Here is a 15,156-nt window from a genome sequence, read left to right as displayed (position 1 = left end):
CAATACTGGATTATGGGTTTGTAGCCATGGCAACCCCAACACGACCACATCATGCAGATTATGCAACACCAGAAAACGAATAACTTCCTGATGTGCAGGAGCCATGCACATGGTCAGCTGGGCCCAGTATTGAGGTTTATTCTTGGCCAAAGGTGTAGCATCAATTCCTCTCAATGGAATAGGACACCGCAAAGGCTCCAAGAAAAACCCACAACGTTTAGCATAATCCAAATCCATCAGATTCAGGGCAGCGCCCGAATCCACAAACGCCATGACAGAAAACGACGACAAAGAGCATATCAAGGTAATGGACAGAAGGAATTTGGACTGTACAGTACCAATGATGGCAGACCTAGCGGACCGCTTAGTGCGCTTAGGACAATCAGAAATAGCATGAGTGGAATCACCACAGTAGAAACACAGACCATTCAGACGTCTGTATTCCTGCCGTTCAACTCTAGTCATAGTCCTATCGCACTGCATAGGCTCAAGTTTAACCTCAGGCAGTACCGCCAAATGGTGCACAGATTTACGCTCGCGCAAGCGTCGACCGATCTGAATGGCCAAAGACAAAGACTCATTCAAACCAGCAGGCATAGGAAATCCCACCATGACATCCTTAAGAGCCTCAGAGAGACCCTTTCTGAACAAAGCTGCCAGCGCAGATTCATTCCACTGAGTGAGTACTGACCATTTCCTAAATTTCTGACAATATACTTCTATATCATCCTGACCCTGGCACAAAGCCAGCAAATTTTTCTCAGCCTGATCCACTGAATTAGGCTCATCGTACAGCAATCCGAGCGCCAGGAAAAACGCATCGACACTACTCAATGCAGGGTCTCCTGGCGCAAGAGAAAATGCCCAGTCTTGAGGGTCGCCGCGCAAAAAAGAAATAATAATCAAAACCTGTTGAATAGGATTACCAGAAGAATGAGGTTTCAAGGCCAGAAATAGCTTACAATTATTTTTGAAACTTAGAAACTTAGTTCTATCTCCAAAAAACAAATCAGGAATAGGAATTCTTGGTTCTAACATAGATTTCTGATCAATAGTATCTTGAATTTTTTGTACATTTATAACGAGATTATCCATTGAAGAGCACAGACCCTGAATATCCATGTCCACACCTGTGTCCAGAATAACCCAAATGTCTAGGGGAAAAAAAAAGTGAACACAGAGCAGAAAAAAAAAAAAAAAAAATGATGTCAGAACTTTTTCTTTCCCTCTATTGAGAATCATTAGTTAGGCTCCTTGTACTGTTATGTTTGCTAATGACAGGTGTTATGAAGGCAATCCAGAAACACAGTGTGCTTAGCGATCAGAGCGCACACAGTGATCTGACAAATACCCAAAAATACAAGAACGAGCTCTGAGACGTGGAAACTCTGTAGACTGCACACCTGATCCTATCCTAAACACAACTAAAAGCGGCTGTGGATTGCGCCTAACAACTACCTAGGCAACTCGGCACAGCCTAAGAAACTAGCTAGCCTGAAGATAGAAAAATAGGCCTGACTTGCCCCAGAGAAATTCCCCAAAGGAAAAGGCAGCCCCCCACATATAATGACTGTGAGTAAGATGAAAAGACAAAACGTAGGGATGAAATAGATTCAGCAAAGTGGGGCCCGATATTCTAGGACAGAGCGAGGACAGTAAAGCGAACTTTGCAGTCTACAAAAAACCCTAAAGCAAAACCACGCAAAGGGGGCAAAAAAAACCCACCGTGCCGAACTAACGTCACGGCGGTACACCCTTTGCGTCTCAGAGCTTCCAGCAAAACAAAAGACAAGCTGGACAGAAAAAAAGCAACAAAAAAGCAAAAAGCACTTAGCTATACAGAGCAGCAGGTCACAGGAACAATCAGGAGAAGCTCAGATCCAACACTGAAACATTGACAAGGAGCAAGGATAGCAGCATCAGGCGGAGTTAAGTAATGAAGCAGTTAACGAGCTCACCAGAACACCTGAGGGAGGAAGCTCAGAAGCTGCAGTACCACTTGTCACCACAGGAGTGAATTCAGCCACAGAATTCACAACTGTCTCAATGCTATCACCATTAAAAATAAGTACCCGTTGCCCCTGATATCGGAGCTCTTTGACAGGCTAAGGGGAGCTAAGATATTCACCAAACTAGATCTGCGGGGTGCCTACAACTTAATTCGCATCCGTGAGGGGGACGAATGGAAAACGGCTTTCAATACCAGGGATGGGCACTATGAGTACCTGGTGATGCCCTTCGGGCTCTGTAATGCCCCGGCCGTTTTTCAGGACTTTGTCAACGATATCTTCCGGGATATGCTTTGCAAAAAGAAAAAAAAAAAGAGCATGAACCGCACATCCCAAAATCATACGTTGGTCAGCGACATCTTCCGGGATATGCTTTCCACCTCGGTTGTAGTCTATCTGGATGATATTCTCATCTTCTCTCCAGATATTGACTCCCAATGGAGAGATGTTGGCAGAGTCTTCAAACTCTTACGGGCGAATTCCTTATATGCAAAGTTGGAGAAGTGTGTGTTTGAACAGGAGTCCTTGCCTTTCCTGGGCTATATCATCTCGGCCCAGGGACTGGCTATGGATCATGCCAAACTACAAGCAGCGATGGACTGGCAGGAACCCCATTCTCTTAAAGCGGTGCAGCGCTTTATGGGGTTCATAAATTACTATCGCCAGTTCATTCCCCACTTCTCAACTTTGGTAGCTCCCTTGATATCTCTCACCAAGAAGGGAGCGAATCCCAAATCGTGGTCCGAAGGGGTCTCCAAGGCCTTCTCTTCTATAAAGTCCCATTTTGCCAGTGCTCCTATCTTACATCGTCCCGATGTGGGTAAGCCATTCCTTTTGGAAGTGGATGCCTCATCCGTTGGTGCTGGAGCAGTCCTCTATCAAAAGGATGCTCAGGGTCGGAAGCACCCATGCTTCTTTTTTTCAAAGACCTTCACACCAGCGGAGAGAAATTACTCCATCGGGGATAGAGAGTTGCTGGCAATGAAGTTGGCCTTTTCGGAGTGGAGACATCTATTGGAGGGTGCTCGGTTCCCATTCCAAGTTTTCACGGATCACAAGAATTTGGTCTATTTACAAACAGCCCAGCGGCTGAATTCTCGTCAGGCCAGATGGTCCTTGTTTTTCTCCCGGTTCCACTTTACCCTACATTATCTCGCCGGGGAGAAGAACATTCGTGCTGACGCTCTCTCTCGCTCCTTCGTGTCAGCTGAGGAGGAGGACGAGCCTCGGCTCATTGTCCCTTCGGAGAGTCTGAGAACTGTAGCTCCGGTTTCGCTGGAGTCTGTGCCCCCGGGCAAGACTTTTGTTCCCATCAATTTGCGTCCGGAGGTTCTCGCTTGGGCTCATTCATCCAGAGTGGGTGGACACTTTGGGGCAAAAAGGACATCTGAGCTACTGGCGAGGACGTACTGGTGGCCACATATGGTTCGTGACGTCGGAGACTACGTTCAGGCATGTGTCTCTTGTGCCAAGAATAAGTCTTCCCGACAATGGCCAGCTGGTTTGTTATACCCTCTGCCGGTGGCAGACAGGCCCTGGGAGATGGTCGGGATGGATTTTGTTGTGGGTCTGCCCAAGTCTCGTGGCTGTACCATTATTTGGGTAATCACCGACCATTTTTCTAAAATGGTGCATTTGGTGCCGCTTCCCCGGTTACCTTCTGCACGGGCCTTGGCAGCGTTGTTTGTCAAACACATCTTTCGTCTTCACGGTATGCCAGACAAAATTGTCAGTGACCGAGGTCCCCAGTTTGCGTCTTGGTTCTGGAGAGAGCTTTGTCGTCTTCTCAGTATCGAGTTGAATCTCTCTTCGGCTTATCATCCCAAGACGAATGGGTTGGTAGAGAGAGCCAACCAGACCTTGGTCACATATCTGCGACATTTTGTTTCGGCTAAGCAGGATGACTGGGCATCTTTGCTACCGTGGGCGGAGTTTGCTCTTAACAATGCCGTCGCTGATTCCACTGGACAGACTCCATTCCTCCTTAACTATGGTCAGCATCCGCGGGTACCTGTGCCCATGCCCGTGTCTTCCGCCGATTCCAGGGTGGCAAACTGGGCTGTGGAGGCACGGGACATTTGGGATCGCACTCAGGATGCCATTCAGGCTTCCAAGGAGAGAATGAGGTCCTCCACCAACGCACATCGGCGCCCCGCTCCAACCTTTGCTCCTGGCGACTTAGTGTGGCTCTCCGCCCATAACATCAGGCTGCGAGTTGAGTCTACCAAGTTTGCACCTCGCTACTTAGGTCCTTTTAAGGTCCTCGAACAGGTTAATCCTGTGGTTTACCGTCTGGCCCTTCCTCCACGCCTAGGTATCACCGACACCTTTCACGTGTCCCTCCTTAAGCCCGTCTACATGTCCCGGTTTTCTGAGTCATCTACTGGGACGTCGGGTTCGTCTACGGACGATTACGAGGTGAACGCTATCTTGGGGTACAAGGTGGTTCGTGGCAAAAAATTTTATTTGGTGGATTGGAGGGGTTACGGTCCTGAGGATAGATCCTGGGAGCCTCATGAGCACATTCAGGCTCCGCAGCTCATTGCTGCCTTCGAACGTAGCGAGGCCCAAGGAGGGGGGGGCCCTAGGAGGGGGGGTAATGTTAGGGGTCGAGTTCCCGCTTCTGCACAGGGGGAATCTCGAGCCACCTCCGCTGCAGTCTCCCATTCTTGTCCAGCCGCAGTGGAGTCTGCTCAGCAAAGACGTCGGTCCCAGCGTCTTGCTCATTCTCACTCTGTTCTGAGAGTTACTGCTGCTTCTCCAGCCTCTGCCATTAAAGTCAGTGCTGGTCAGCAGCGAGCGGACTTCTCTGGGACTAAGTCCTTGTCTGCATGTACTGAGCATGCCCAGGGTAAGACCTCCCGTTGGAGATCGAGGGTCATGTGCTCAGGCTCTGCAGCACATTCCATTGGTCCTTTTGGCAGGTCTTGGAAGGGCAAAGGTACTGTAGCCACTTCCTGTGCTGCTGCTATATAAACTGCGCATGACCGCACGGCCATGCGCTAGTATTGTCTTACAATTGCATACGTGTGTTTGTTGTGAGTGCAAGTCGTTCATTAAATACCCCTACCCTATTGTATGACTGTTCGCGTATGGAGTATGGCTGCTATCTAGCGCCCGACTAATCACTCAACGTGTCACACACGTATCAGCGTCTATTGCTGTGACCGCCAGTGCGGCGCCACGCGCCAGTAGTGCGCTTCCTGACCCACGTCTGGGTGCTTAGTGGTGCCTGCCAGCACGTCACAGTTCGCACTTCGGTGCTCTAATTATAAGAGTTGCCTAACACACCCTGTTGCGGTGTTGTGTCAGCAAGTGGTCTAATCGGACTTCAATCCTGTGTCTTGGGGTTGTGTTCGCTGACTCCTTGCTTGCACTCTTTAGTGCGGTATTGCGGACCTGTGGTTTTACCGGGTTCGCTTCCACCGCCATATTACGCTGCCATTTACTAGCAGCAGGTTTTTACCTGCACGGTGGACCCCGGACTGCGAACGCATCTATTACATCTTTCTTGGTGCGTTCCGCCAGTCCTAACAACATGCTCCTTAGACCCACCATAAACCCTGTGAGGGACCAAGCGACGCGTTTCGACTGGAAACCCGTCTTTATGCAAGCTAGTCTATCCAACATAAGCGCTGGTATTTAAGGACCCAGTAACCAATGAATGTACTGAGCCTAGATCACATGATAAATGCAATCGACAGGTCCTGAAAAGTAAATGTGATCTAAAAACATATATAATCTACAAATTACAAAGTATCAAACTAACACACAATTAAAAATCAAAAAGTCAAACAGCAATATACTGCAGGAAGGCGATAATTAGTAATGAAACATAATATCATTCTTGCGATTGAGTCCGTCAGGAAATCTAGTGCCCAGCATGAATATCCAATATGCTTCGCGGGTAAGTAAAATTCTGTGCAGATCGCCACCACGTAGAGGTCTAATTACTCGCTCAATGCCGGTCACTCTAAAAGATGAAATGTCACGTGAATGATGATCCACAAAATGTTCAGCCAAACATATATATGGGGGGGAGCAGCACATGGGCCCATGATTGATATATGGGGAGAGCAGTACAAGGGACCGTTATGGATATATGGGGGGAGCAGCACAAGGGACCAGGATGGATATATTGGAGAGGAGCAGCATAAGGGGCCAGGATGGATATATGGGGGGTCAGGATGGATATATAGGGGGTCATAATGGATTTATGGAGGGGCCAGGATGAATATATGGAAGGACCAGGATGGATATATGGGGGAGCCAGGATGGATATATGGGGGGGTGCAAGGATAAGGGACCAGGATGGATATATGGAGGCTGCAGGATGGATATATGGGGGCAGTACAAGGGATATATGGGGGCCAGAATAGGTATATGTAAGCCAGGACAAAGGACCAGGTTGGATACATGGGGAATCCAGGATGGATATATGGGGGGGCCAGGATAGATATATGGGGGAGCAGGAAAAGGGAAATATGGGGGCCAGTATGGATATCTGGGGCCCAGGCTGCCGATATTGGGGCCAGGCTGGGTGAGATTATTAAATAAATAGGGCCAGGAGGAGGGACTTAATTACTGTTTGGTGGCCAGAATGAAGAACATGCTGTATTAGTTTATGGTGACAAGTGGGAGACATAATTTCTTTAGGATCCAATTAGGGATATTATTACTACTGTAGTCTAATTTACTTTTTAGGAAACTATTTTCTATGGAGGGAGCAAAATCGGGGTCTTGGGATCCAGTGCAGCACTATGTCGCTTTTTTTCTTCATCTGACATAGTTTAGAAGTCGGGGAAAAAGGTGGGGAAAGTGCTCTGGAAGCAATCAGCTATTGTTGACTGTGTGTTACTTTTTGCAGAGATGAGTCCTGGCTGGAACAAGTGATGGCGGTCTGTGCTAGATGAAGAAGAAAAGCAAAGACAAGGACTTGAACTACAGAAGTCACTGGTGAGTCAGTGTATTACATGTACACGCACAATATACACTATCTACAGTGCTCCTGTGTACAATGTCACCAGCGATCACTGTATTTCCTGTACACTAACACTATATACAGAGTTCCTGTATATAATGTCATTGGTGATCACTGTATTACCTGTACACTGACAGGATATACAGAGCTCCTGTGTATATTGTCACTCGTGATCACTGTTTTACCTGTACACTATACACTATATACAGAGCTCCTGTGTATAATGTCATTGGTGATTCCTGTATTACCTGTACACTGAAACTACATACAGAGCTCCTGTGTATAATGTCACTTTTGATCACTGTATTACCTGTTCACTGATAATATATATAGAACTCCTGTGTATATTGTCACTGGTGATCACTGTATTACCAGTACACTGACACTATATACAGAGCTCCTGTGTATAATGTCCCTGGTGATCACTGTATTACCTGTACACTGACACTATATAGAGAGATCTTGGGTATAATGTCACTGGTGATCCCAGTATTACCTGTACACTGACACTATATAGAGTGATCCTGGGTATAATGTCACTGATGATCCCAGTATTACCTGTACACTGACACTATACACAGAGCTCTTGTGTATAATGTCACTGGTGGTAAATAAGTGTTGTTAGTATTGTGGTTTGTATTCATTATCAGTATTGTTGTATTCGATCACTATGTGGTGGTTATTTGTCCCTTGTATGTGGTATTATTTGGCCACTATGAGGTGGAATATGTAGTCTAGTTATGGTGTTGCTGTATTTCTCTTTGTATGTGGTATTATTCAGTCACTACGTGGTGTGGTCATGGTGTGGTATTATGAGCCTTGGTATAGTTGATTGTGTTGTGTATAGCGGTCATTTGTTCTCTCTGATATTAATTTGGAGAAAACTCTTTATTTCTATTAGATTAGAAACTTGGTGCACAGTGGCAGAGATGCACTTACTGGGGTTCTCCTGTGAAAAAAAATAATCACCTCTCCATAGGATATAAATGATAACAAATTGATTGTTGGGGGTCTGACTGCTGGGACCCAATCGGCAGAATGAGGAGCTTTTATCCTCATTAGACTGGAGTGGCATGTACAACCCGACCACTGATCCATTCATGGAAGCCTCAAATGGATTGGTAATAACTTGTTTTAACAAAATAACCCCTTTAATGTAAACTACTGTAATTGTACATCAAAGTTATGGGAGTGCAAAGTAGATGTGCAGGAACCGCCTGTATTTTACAGTCGATGCTCCACTATAATGGGGATAATAGCTAATAGGTATTTGCATATAGCTGTAGGGTGGGCCCCTAGGTTCAATTCCTGTGTGGGCCCCAGACACCCCAGTCTGACCCTGTGTGCCTACCATTGTAGTGTGGAGCTACAAGGACATGTTTAAGGCCCTAATTCCCTGCTTTGTCATGGTAAGTAGAGAAGAGCGAACTTGTTTGGAAAACATTCGCTAATCTCAAATTCGGCACGAAAGTAGCACATTGTGATTCGTGTTCGCTTTCACAAGCATTTTTACTCAAAGTCAGCAAGATTCAGTCACAGTTCTGTAAATCATCACATTTCTACTAATGCTTTTGTTATTACCTTGTCTAGGATAGTGGTGCTGTATGATGAGCAGGGGGGTGGGGAGATGTGTTTGATGAGGGGAGAGGTTGTGGAGAGGTTAGAGGTTAATAGAGCGGCGTGTGGAGAGTTTAGAGAAGCATCACATTCTGTGGTTGCTTCCTGATGAAGAAGTAATTATAACTCAGAAACACGTTGCATAAAACAAAATTCTTTCATCCACTTTTGTCTGGATTGACGTCTTCATATCTCCAGCAGCGCAGAACTATTCCATAGAAATCCTTATGAGATTTCCACTTAAGAATTGTTAGGCCTAATATTGTGGTGCAGCCATGAGACCCTATTAGCTACTCCAAATCATTTGTGATAAAACTGTGTTTGAGTGTCAAATCAGAAGGCCAGATTTCCACTTAAAAATGTGTTGTTAAGGCACGCTATCTAAGAAAAAAAAATAGCGATTGTTCATTTAGCGATAGTTGACTGAAAGTTGTGGGCCTAAGGTTGTGAAACAGCAGATTACAAGAGGGAAGGCTACTTACAACATGAGTGGGAAAAAGTTACGTCATGGTGGAAGGGGGAAGAGGCTGAGTGTTCGACATGTACGTGGGTTTGGCTACTTTGACACTAGCGTCGTTCGACGCACGTCACAATGCGTCATTTTGAAGAAAAAACGCAGGATGCATTTTTTCTCCATAGACTTTCATTATCGACGCATTGTGACGGATTGCCACACGTTGCATCCGTCGTGCGATGGATGCGACGTGTTTTTGCAGTCCGTTGGGACAAAAAAAGTTGCTTGCAACGTTTTTTTGTCCATCGGGTCCGCTTTTTCCGACTGCGCATGCGTGGCCCGGAACTCCGCCCCCTTCTCCCAGGACCTTACAATGGGGCAACAGATGCGTTGTAAAACTGCATCCGCTGCCCCGTTGTGCTTTTACTTCACAGCATGCGTCAGTACGTCGGCCTGACGCACTGTGACGGGCCCGTACCGACGCTAGTGTGAAAGTAGCCATAGGTGTTAATAATAATGAATGCTCAACTGAACAAACACAGTCTCGCCCTAAACAAAGACCACTAATGTTTAGTCAACTACCATTGCTACTATCCATGCATTTTTCTAACATTATTGCTGTATCAAGCTGATATTTATGCTTCTGGAGTCTGACTGGGAAAAAAAAAATTGAGCTGTTGCATGAAGTTTTAGGGCTCCCATCACAGCCGGCCTACACTGGTCCCTCACTCACCTCGTCTTAATTTAAACTTAAAATCAAAACTCTAAATACTGGCCCAGACCCTGATACCAGATGCATGGCCTATTGCTGATTGCTGATTGCTGCTGTGCCATTATAAAATGTTCTACTCTGGGTCAATTGATCAGTCACCTACCTGTGTTACTCCTCTTACGTTTTTTACCAATACTAGTCTATGAAACCGATATTTGTGCCACCTGAGTGTGGCTGGGAAACAAAAAAAAAGTTGAGCTGCTGCATGATGTTTCAGGTCTCCCAGCTAAGAAGGCTTACACCGCTCCCTTAACCACCAAGTCCTCATTGAAATTTCAATTCCAAGCTATAAATGCAGGGTCAGACCCTGATACCTCATGCATGGGCCATGGCTGACTGCTTCTTTGCCATTATAAAAGGTTTTACAGTGGGTCAATTGATCAGTCAACTACCTGTGTTACTTTCCTAACATTTTCTACCAATAATACTGTATGAAACTGATGTTTGTGACATCTGAGTGTGGCTGGTATAATAAAAAAAAAATGGAAGTGTTGCATGAGATATCAGGTCTCCCAGCTAAGAAGGCTTACACCACACCCTTAACCACCAGGTCCTCATTAAATCTTCAATTCCAAGCTGTAAATGCTGGGCCACACCATGATACGCAATGCATGGGCCATGGCTGACTGCTTCTTTGCCATTATAAAAGGTTCTTACACTGCTCCCTTAACCACCAGGTCCTCACTGAAATTTCTGTAAACAGCTGAGACAGACCATAATACCTCAAGCAATGCCCATGGCTAACAGCTGCTGTGCAATTTGCAAATTTCTACTGTGTGTCAATTGCCAATTTTCATGGTGTCTACCCCTAATTTTAGCTGTTTGGGAAGCTTTTTGTCACCCCTTAAGGTGTTGTGTATAAGTTTGGTTTGGCCTCCCATTGAATCTGATGGGGTTCAGTTACGTTTGTCAAACATGTTTAACGAACGTCTAATCATTCGGCGAATCAAACCGAATCGAACCTTGAAAGGTTCACTCATCTCTAATTAAGATTTTGCAACAGTTTGACTAGTTACATAGAACAATGGTAGATGCCACAGAAATACTGGTGGATGTTGCTGGAAATTACTTTCATGTACTTGTACCAATGTAGCTAGTAACCTCTTTATTTAAAGTTAAACTTTTTTCGTCTAGGGTGGGAGAAGTTTAAAACAAGATTTGGTTAAAGTTCGTTGACAAAGTTTATTAAGAAGTTTTACGTTCATACTTTAGTCTTAAATGTATGCTAAAACCAAGCATTGCACGGACGATGGACGGATTGGACTGAATCAGCTTTATCTGTGGTCAGTTATGGAGCAGGTGAAAGGCCTGGTTGTAGTGGTGGTAAGTCATATGTGCGGGTCTCTAGTCTATGTTTTTTTTTTTTCACTTTGCCAACAGACCATTCTTTGGCACTCTGCAGGCTCTACAAGTGGAAATTAAGCCGCAGATGTCACAGCTCTTATAAGTGACATCACCTGCTCAGTTGACAAGCTGGCCAGTAATCAGAGAAAACCGCAAGTTGTTATTCTTCACTTTCTCGCCATGCTCGTCTGTCTGTCAACCAAGCCTTAAGTACCATCTGTACTGTGGCAAAGCCACTAGAGACTCAAGGTCTACAAAAATTCAATTTTCAATAGCAGAAAAAAAGGCAGCAGCACTTACCTGCCCAGATCTTAGAACAAATGCACTGCAGGGTGCAGCCAGCCCATAAAGCAAGATGTTAGCAACACAGGTGCAAACTACCAGATCAACAGCCACTCTCCACATACCCACTCCTGGAGGGGGTGACTGCCCAGTATACAATTGCACAATAAAGGCCCACATAGAACGTTGTTCACACAATGGTACTGCATAGTGTCTGGTTCACAGCCTATTAGTCACGCCCCTACTTTTCGATTAGGCGGGCTGGCCAGTACACTCTCAATGCATCCCAGTGCGAACACCCCTCATGCGAGACCGAACGTGTTTGGGCTTGGCTGCACCCCGAAAAATATAGTGCAAAAAATATTCAAAAATAGTGAGGTATTGGTTGATATTTTGGCCAAAATACGCAAGCTCGTAACCCACGCCAAGGGTCCCCACGCTTACGAGTCCTACACTAAACTAAATAGCAAAGCCACTAGAGACTCAAGGTCTACAAAAATTCAATTTTCAACAGCAGAAAAAAAGGCAGCAACACTTACCTGCCCAGATCTTAGAACAAATGCACTGCAGGGTGCAGCCAGCCCATAAAGCAAGATGCTTGGGTATGTGGAGAGTGGCTGGCCAGCCCGCCTAATCGAAAAGTAGGGGCGTGACTAATAGGCTGTGAACCAGACACTATGCAGTACCATAGTGTGAACAATGCCCTATGTGGGCCTTTATTGTGCAATTGTATACTGGCCAGTCACCCCCTCCAGGAGTTGGTATGTGGAGAGTGGCTGTTGATCTGTTTTTTTGCACCTGTGTTGCTAACATCTTGCTTTATGGGCTGGCTGCACCCTGCAGTGCAAGCTTTAAAAGTATGTATAATTTTTTGAAGGCTTGGTGACAACAAGCCTTTAGTTCTTCATGTTCAGCACAGTACTTATGTTTTGTCTTAAAGAAAGGGAGTTTTTGGCAAGCCTTTGTAATTAACTTACCATTTTCCTATTAGCAAACTAGTTACAGGCCCCCCAAAAGGCAAAATTACTCACCCCTTGTTGAGAAACCATAACTTCTTCATGTACAAAATAGTTCAACTGTTTTGTCTGCAGCAAAAAGGGGATAATTTATGGACGGCTTTATAATAGTACTTTGTAATTGCCTAATCATTTTATGATCAGAAAACCAGGTGTGTACTCCTAGAAAAGAATGACTTTTTTTCTCTTCTAGTTGAGAAGCCATTACTTCTTTATATTCAAAACAGTAAAATACACACTGGTTTTGTCTCACTTAATAAAGTGATAGCTTTTTCATAAGCTGTTAAAAATTATTTGTTCTCCATTTTACAAAGGGCAAATCTTTTTATACTTTCCAAAGAGGGTTCATTGTTGCAGTAAACCATGTGAAAATGTCATGTCTTCTTATGTTTGCACCACCTATTTTTTTGTGAAAATTTACCAAACCCGATTGACCAGTCGATTCTCTGCTGGCATGGAAAATCTCACATTTCTTAAAATGAATCAGATTTTTATGGACTGACCTGAGTTGGAGAAGTGATATTGCAACCACTAGAGACAGCGCCAGTAGGTGGCGCTTTCAAGTAATAGCCGGAGGTCGGTACACGGGGCAGCAGTATAGTTGGGAGGATAAGCAGGTATCATGGTTGGGAAATAGCTGGAGCAGCAGTAGAATCTTGAAGATAAGCAGCAGAGATGGAAAGAAGCTAGACAAGAGGCTGGGAGCTCAATAATCTCGCAATGAAAGAAGAGCAGTGCCAGGTTTAAATAGGGTAACTCTGCCTTTGGGCAAGGAGGAACAGGCCACAGCAGGCCACAAATGTGCATGTGTCTGCACAAACAGTTAGAAATCGACTCCATGAGGATGGTCTGAGTGCCCGATGTCCACTGATGTGGGTTGTGCTCACAGCCCAACACTGTGCAGGACGATTGGCATTTGCCACAGAACACCAGGATTGGCAAATTCACCACTGGCGCTGTGTGCTCTTCATAGATGAAAGCAGGTTCACACTGAGCACATGTGACAGACGTGACAGAGTCACCGTGGAGAGCAATCTGCTGCCTGCCACATCCTTCAGCATGACTGGTTTGGCAGTGGGTCAGTAATGGTGTGGGGTGGCATTTCTTTGGAGGGCTGCACACTTGTGCTTGCCAGAGGTAGCCTGACTGCCATTAGGTACCGAGATGAGATTCTCAGACTCCTTGTGACACCATATGCTGGTGCGGTTGGCACGGGTTCCTCCTAATGCAGGACAATGCCAGACCACATGTGGCTGGAGTGTGTCAGTAGTTCCTGCAAGAGGAAGGCATTGAAGCTATGGACTGTCCCGCCCGTTCCCCAGACCTGAATTGAACACATCTGGGACATCATGTCTCGCACCATCCACCAATGTCACATTGCACCACAGACCAGGAGTTGGCAAATGCTTTAGTCCAGGTCTGGGAGGAGATGCCTCAGGAGACCATCTGCCGCCTCAATCTGAGCATGCCCAGGCTTGTAGGGAGGTCATACAGGCACATGGAGGCAACACACACAACTGAACATCATTTCCTTGTCTTGAGGCATTTCCACTGAAGTTGGGTCAGCCTGTAATTTGATTTTCCACTTAGATTTTGAGTATCATTCCAAAACCAGACCTCCATGGGATATTCACTTTGATTTACAATGATCATTTTTATGTTTTATTGTTCTCAACACATTCCACTATGCAATGAATAAAGATTTGCAACTTAAATATTTCATTCAGCGATATCTAGGATGTGGTATTTTAGTGTTCCCTTTATTTTATGAACAGTGTACATGAGTCGCCCGCAGGGCAGTGGGGTACTAAGTACCGGGTCCGGTCGCAATGTGGATGTCATGGTGGCTGCGACCCGGTCCGTGGCCCTGGGCCTCAACGATAAAGGGGAAAATGTTCAAAGTTTGTCATGATGCCACCTGTGGTGTTCAGTCAGTAGTTGGGCTGATGCTGCGTTGAAGGGTCTCCTGTGGGGATGTTGCGGCAGCACAGATGTTACACTTCCCAAAGGTAAAGCGGGGTCCCCAGGGGTCCTATGGTGTAGGGCGTGGATGGTATACCCGGTATATAAATGGAGTAGACAAGTTGTAGGTCTTTACCTGGCTTACTGCAGATGGTAGGCCACAGTCCAGGTCACCCGCAACAGGTACATTAGGAGTCCAGGCAGTCCAGAGACAAGTGGAATCCCCTTGGCAAGTCAGGTTGGGGGCCTTCCACTCTGTACTTACTGTGTCTGAGGTCCCTGATACCACTAAGTGCTCCAAACAAGGTCCTAGTTGTTTCAGTTCTTTCCCCTGTCCTGGGACAGGTACCTGTATGGTAGGCAGTTTGAGCCGTGCTTACTGGGATCTTTTCATGGAGACTCCAGGCTCCAAGGTGCTGCTTTACCACAGGTGAACATGGGCAAAGCCCATGTAATCCTATGCCCTCCGGTTCTGCTCTGTGTCTTAGTACTCTGTCATGATTCCAATGGCAGGGAATCACAAAAGGACAAGCACCAACGAGCTCTAGGGTGATGGAACCTGAGCTGACCGCGACCCTAAACCTGAACACACAAATAACAATAGCCGGGGAACGTGCCTACGTTGATCCTAGACGTCTCGCACCAGCCGAAGATCTAACTTCCCCTATTAGAAGAAACACAGACCTCTCTTGCCTCCAGAGAAATACCCCACAGAAATA

Source organism: Ranitomeya imitator, chromosome 8, assembly GCF_032444005.1.
Source record: "Ranitomeya imitator isolate aRanImi1 chromosome 8, aRanImi1.pri, whole genome shotgun sequence".
NCBI classification, from domain to species: domain Eukaryota; kingdom Metazoa; phylum Chordata; class Amphibia; order Anura; family Dendrobatidae; genus Ranitomeya; species Ranitomeya imitator.
This window is presented reverse-complemented; position numbering follows the sequence as displayed.